Source organism: Psammomys obesus, unplaced genomic scaffold, assembly GCF_907164565.1.
Source record: "Psammomys obesus unplaced genomic scaffold, mPsaObe1.curated_primary_1811, whole genome shotgun sequence".
Taxonomy (NCBI): domain Eukaryota; kingdom Metazoa; phylum Chordata; class Mammalia; order Rodentia; family Muridae; genus Psammomys; species Psammomys obesus.
In genome coordinates, this window is record NW_026596064.1 from 7,645,723 (window position 1) to 7,652,545 (window position 6,823).

Genomic DNA, 6,823 nt, shown 5'->3' on the forward strand with positions numbered 1-6,823 from the left:
CATATATATTGGTCTTCCAGAGTATCTGGATTTATTTCATAGCACCTGCCTTGGAAAGCTCAAAACTGATTATCACACTGGCTCCAGGGGAATCTGTCACCATCCTCTCTCCTCCAAAGACATCTGAATTCGTATGTACATACATGCACACACACATGAACACACACACTTGAAGATAAAAATCTTTTAAAATTATGAAATAATATTTTACACTAACATGTATTATTTTATGTATATATCTCGGTGGTTGCGTTGTTTTTTTTAATCAAATGTGTACACACACTTGTCAAAATACTCATATACATATTTTAATATCGGTAAGAGTTGTTCAACCCAAGACAAGAGTTAACCAATAAAATTTTCTTAAACTTTCACATCTAGCATGGATTGTCCTGCTCAGGTACAGAGCCAGAGAATTCTCTTTCACTTATTATTTTAAATGAATTCATTTTTTAATTTTTATTTTTTATATTAATCACAGGTTATTTTCTTTGTACCCCAGCCGTAGCCCCCTCCTTCATTCCCTCCCAATCCGACCTTCCCTCCCTCATCACCTCCCTGCCCCTTTCAAAGTCCACTGATAGAGGAGGTCCTTCTCCACTTCCATCTAACCCTAGCCTATCACATATCTTCAGGACTGGCTGCAATGTCCTCCTCTGTGGCCTAGCAAGGCTGCTTCTCCCTCAGCGGGGGAGGGGAGAAACAAAGAACCAGCCATTGAGTTCATGTCAGAAATAGTCCTTGTTCCCCTTACGAGGAGAAACCAATTAGATACTGAGCTACCATGGGCTATGTCTCAGCAGGGGTTCTAGGATATCTCCGTACATGGTCCTAGACTGGAGAAACAGTCTCATAGAAGACCCCTGTGCCCTGATATATTTGGTCCTTGTGGAGCTCCTGTCCTCTCCAGGTCTTACTAACTCCCGCTTCTTTCATATGCTTCCCTGCACTCTGCTGAAGGTTTGGTTATGAGTCTCAGTATCTGCTTTGATATGCTGCTAGGTAGAGTCTTTCAGAGGCCCTCTATGGTAGGCTCCTGTCCTGTTACTTGTTTTCTCCTACATCCAATGTCCATCCCATTTGTCTTTCTAAGTGAGGATTGATTATCTTACCCTGGCTCCTCTTTCTTGTTCATCTTCTTTAGGTGTACAGACTTTTTGTTCAGTTGCTCTCCTTGTGGCACTCAGTCCCCTCCAGGTCTTTCTATCTCCCATGGCAGCTCAGCCTCCAAGCAGGTTCCCTAGTAAGGGAAAAAGAGGCTGACTTTGACATTAACTCAGTGGCCGGCTCTTTGATCACCTCCCCCGGGAGGGTGCAGCCTTGCCAGGCCACAAAGGAAGATGATGCAGCCAGCCTTGATGAGACCTGATAGGCTAGGGTCAGACAGAAGGGTAGGAGGTCCTCCCTTTCAGGGGACTATGGAGAAGGCCTATGGGGAGACGATGGAGGATGAGTGGGACTGGGAGGACACAGAGAAGGAGGCTGCAGTGGAGATACAAAGTGAATAAATTGTAATAAATAAATAAGTAGATTAATAAATAATTTTGTGTGGTAAAATAGCTTATTTATAGCTGAAGGATGGTAGTTCAAAATATCTGAATTTTTTATGTACTCACAGTATCCCTGAAACAGTTATTTACTGAAACACATATTAAAATTATTTTTCTTTTTCCTGTTTTGTCATTTCTAAAAATAAAAATGATTTACATTAGTGAATTTTAGACATCATTCTGTCTCAACTTCTGCTTATCACTAGCATGCAAAACTGGCCACCAGTTTTTTTTTTTAAACCAGACATGCTAATGCCATTCTATCTTTATATCCTCCTCTGTCAATGATGATGGTGATCATAGTTGTAGTAATGACATTGAAAATAGTTTAATACTAAATTGCACATATGCTTATAAGTGCTTTGTAAACCTGCTAATTTCAATTTAGACTAACGTTACAAACTTCCCAGAGAACACTTCTCTTTTACTCTCTGTTTTATATACTTTAAAGGATCCTCTGCATTATTTCACTTAAAGTTAACATTTTTATGCATCATGTATCATCATGATTTATTTTCTTAAAGGAAAGTTGCATCAACATCCTAATCAGTTAAATTTCACTAGTATTTACTCTAATGTTAAAGTGTCTTTAAGAGGCCACTCTACTCATCTGAGTTCCATAATTAGGCAAGTGGACTAGCACATTGCTTATAAACTCAAATTCATATCAGCCTTCAATTACAGAGGTGGTGATGCATCTATTCAAGAATTACGAGGTTACTATCTGCAGGCATGTGGTCATGTGTATGTGCTTGCTTTGGCAGCACATATACTAAAATTGGAACGATGCAGAGAAGATTAGCATGGCCCCTTTGCAAGGATGACATTCAAATTTGTGAAGCGTTCCATATTTTTTTCCTGAGTGAAATACCCCAGAAGCAGAAAGACACACACCACACACGGTATATACTCACTTTTAAGTGGATACTAGACCTATAAGATAGGATAAACATACTAAAATCTGTACACCTAAAGAATCTAAACAAGAAGGAGGACCCAGGCGAAGATGATCAATCTTCACTTAGAAAGACAAATGGGATGGACATTGGAAGTAGGAGAAAACAAGAAACAGGACAGGAGCCTACCATAAGGGCGTCTGAAAGACTCTACCTAGCAGTGTACCAAAGTAGATACTGAGACTCATACCCAAACCTTGGTAAGAGTGGAGGGAATCATATGAAAGAAGGGGGAGTTAGTAAGACCTGGAGAGGTCAGGAGCTCCACAAGGACCAAATATTTCTGGGCACAGGGGTCTTTTCTAAGACTGATTTTCCAACCAAGGAGCATACCTGGGTAAAATCTAGAACCCCTGCTCAGACATAGCCCATGACAGCTCAGTATCCAATTGAGTTCTCCAGTAAGGGGAACAGGGACTATCTCTGACATGAACTCAGTGGCTGGCTCTTTGACCTCCCCCCCTCCCTGAGGGAGGAGCAGACTTTCTGGGCCACAGAGGAGGACCTTGCAGCCAGTCCTGAAGATACGCTAGTCCTAGATTAGCTAGGATAAGATGGCAGGAGAGGAGGACCTCCCCTATCAGTGGACTTAGAGAAAGGCAAGGAGGAAATGAAGGAGGGAGGATGCGATTGGGAGGGAATGAGGAAGGGGACTACAGCTGGGATACAAAGTAAATAAACTGTAACTAATATAAAAATAAAAATTAATTAAAAAATTATGCGGCTGACTGCCATGTCAGGTATCACTGAGGGACACATTTTGAGAGGCCTACCTGAAGATTCTGAAAATAAACCAATTGATATAGGGTTTCACTAAAGAGGTTAGAAGTGAACCTTACTGATTGACAATTATGTGATCATACATTATGTCAATCTTTCAGTTTTGAGGGAAAAGAATAAGAATACTTCATTCTTGAGCCATTTAGAGTGACCGTGGCTGGGGAACACATTTTTGGGTTTCCCCAAATTCTGTGTTCCGATGTGAAAGCAGTTTCATGAAGTTTTATAGTTTTACAGAACAATGAAAGCCATATGTCAAGGGAAGTTTAAACTATATTGGTGGGTACATCAGAGAGATGCAGCAAGATGGTGGAAGTTTTGCTCTAGGTCTGATTTTTGGGTAGACAAATATTTATACCTACCTTTTGTGAACCAGACACGAGATGATGAAAAGAGGCTTCCTGAAAATGGAAGTAGAATAATTTATCTTTCTTTGCCTGGTAGAGAAACAAATGTGCTGCAGAAATGAAAAATAATTCTATGGAGAAATGGAGAATCAATGATATATTGTACCTAATGGAAGAGGGAAAAGTAAGCAAGCATGAGGCTCTGAGAATTCAAGATTGAGAGAATGTTTCATTCTGAACTGGATAAAAAATAATGAAAGAGCTGGTTAGATAAAGCATCTCTGCAGGAGGTCCTTGTGAGACAAGGTCATTCAGCAATGTTTATATTATTAAAGATGGATCTGACTCATACTGGGGCTCTGGGACTGTATTACATTACACAGGAATCCAGCCATCCAGGTTCTGGTGGTGCCACAAGCACTTGTGCTGGATTGCTTCTTCCCAAAGTGGCGCCAGATTAAGTAGCCTTCCTGAGAAGGGGAGGAGAAAAGGAAGGAGTAAAAGATTACATTTTAGGATTAGAGTTGCTTCTTAGCACTATGAGCTTTCTTCAGTCTATGTGTTTGGGGAAATGTGCATGTATTCTGTAATTATATGCTTAACTGACAGGAAGTTCATCCATTGTCTTCTGCTCCCCATGAGTCGCAAGTTACACCTGGTATTTTTTTTTTAATTAAAACATAGTAATATCACTTTCTCTCTTTGCTTTCTTATCCTTAACTCTTCCAGCTCACAGTGCTCCCCTTTTTTTTTTTTCTAAAATTCATGGCCTTGTTTTCTTTTTTTGTTTGTTTGTTTGTTTGTTTTTAATTATTGTTAAACTGACAGAGACTCTTACAGAAAGTCACAACTGATAAAAATGGAGAGAATGAGTTAATTTGGGAAGCTGAGCCCCATGCGATATATCTAGAACAGAACACCTGTACCTAAGGCTCTGGGAACATCATGGAAAATGAAGATTATGAGAGCCAAAGAACTAGGCAATCTTCTGTGAGATTGAGTATCCTATAAATGACAGGGAAGCATCATCTATGATGTAACTGTAGTTTTAAGACTTTGCCTGGACTCTCAAAATGATTTCCAGAGATAGTCTGAGCAGGTTTGTTGTGTCCTTTTAGTGGAAGCATGGCAGAGGAACCTGAGGCTATGAACAGAGACATAAAAGAAAGATATGGCAGATCATCTTTGCCCTCAGTATCTTAAATATATTTACTGAAAGAAAGCCAAGCCCAGTAGCTGTTTTATCTGCTAATAGGTATTTTTTATATGACTACATGTCTCTTTCAATTAATTTGAATTATATTCCAGGTGGTATTCCTGTGTGCTGGAATTTTAGCAGCTAAGAAGTTTATTTGAGTGTTTCCTATCATCATATCATTTGTCATTATTTTGTCTAAAGCAACAATGGCTTCCTAAGGCTTAACGTTTACATCAGTACTTCTTACCCTTCCATGCAAAGATTTTATATGGCACTTTGATGTATTTATTTATTATGGCTCATTTCCTTTATTTCACAAGTAACATTATGGACAGTTCTTCAAAACTGGCCAGAAAGATTTAAACACAGAAGAACACTTTGATCTTTTTTTCATAGTGAATATTTATTCATTGAGGTCAGATTCCCTTGAGTAGACGCTACAAATAGAACATAATCAATATAATTGGGAAGTCTTAAAAATAAATGGTTCTACAAAGTCAGTGACTCATGTTTCAAATATCATAATTATAAAATAGTGGTTTGGTTTGATTTCCCTGCCTTAAAAGCAACAACCAGAATACAGAAAATATTGCCCCTAAAAGAAAATCAACCGATGGCTATTTCAACACTCAATTTATTGTATCATCGCTCTTCTTGGTCTTCTCTTATTCCTTCAGTATTCTTTTCTGAGTTAGCATCAGTCTTTTATACATATGATAATAGATGATTTTATGAAAATAGAGTAATTTGCTATCTCATGATTAAGGCAATTATTCTTTTTTTTGAATTTTATTTTTTTCTTATCAGTTACATTTTATTAACTCTGTATCCCAGCCTTGTCCCTATCCCTCATTCCCTCCCAGTCCCTCCCTCCCTCCCTCATCTCCACCGTGCCCCTTTCCAAGTCCACTGATAGGGGGGACCTCCTCCCCATTCATCTGATCCTGTTTTATCAGGTATCTTCAGGACTGGCTGCAAAGCCCTCCTCTGTGGCCTAACAGGACTGCTCCTCCCTTGGGGGGTGGGGAGGCCAAAGAGCCAGTCATTGAGTTCCTGTTAGAAATAGTCCTTGTTCCCCTCACTATGGGAAACCAATTGGTTACTGAGCTACCACAGGCTACATCTGAGCAGAGGTTCTAGGTTATATTCATACATGGTCCTTGGTTGCATGTCAGTCTCAGAAAAGACCCTGTGCCCAGATATATTTGGTCCTTGTGGAGCTCCTATCCTTTCCTCATCAGACTAACTCCCCTTCTTTCTTATGATTCCCTGTACTCTGCCAAAGGTTTGGTCATGAGTCTTTGCTTTGAAAACACTGCTAGCTAGAGTCTTTCAAATGCGCTCAGTAAACTCCTGTCATATGTTCAATGCGCATACCATCTGTCTTTCTAAACGAGGATTGATCATCTTACCCCATGTCCGCTCTCTTGATTATCTTTTTTAGGTGTATAGATTTCATTATGTTTATCATATCTTATAGGTCTGGCTTCTGTTTACTTCTCCATCTTCACAAGCAGGATCGAGCATCACAATGACTCTCTAACACCTGTAACTTCAAGACTTCTTAGTAGACTATCAAGGCTCATTTCACAGCTTTCTTGGACTACTTCCCCACTGTTTGTTGGAGTTGCTTTAACATACCTCCAACTCACTGTTCCTTGCAGCCTGCATGTGTCACCACTTTTTCACACCTTTTATGTCCTATCGCCACAAGCTCAACTGACCTTTTCAAAGGTCAGAATTATTACTCATTGAATCAGTGCACCATTGAGAGTCCATTTCACACTTGGAGCAGCGTAAGAAGCTGATATTCTTTTTTATTTTCTTCTCTTCCCATCACTACTTTTTAATACCAAGAAAGTTAGATATTTTTATCAGTTGTCTTACAAAGTTTCTGATTTAAGTTAATTGATGCTATAGATTTTTATAACTATTTTAATGTTGATACCTGACTCCTATTTTCTCCTTTTTTAATTTTTGAATTCTTTTTCC

At 39.2% G+C, this 6,823-nt stretch overlaps 1 non-coding gene across 1 annotated transcript; it reads left to right on the forward strand.

Annotated features, from left to right (window-relative positions):
* The first annotated feature begins 2,298 nt into the window (after positions 1 to 2,298).
* On the forward strand, positions 2,299 to 2,405 carry LOC129689860 (U6 spliceosomal RNA). Its single transcript, XR_008722184.1, has one exon. It is a non-coding gene; the product is annotated as a U6 spliceosomal RNA (small nuclear RNA).
* Positions 2,406 to 6,823: the final 4,418 nt, after the last annotated feature.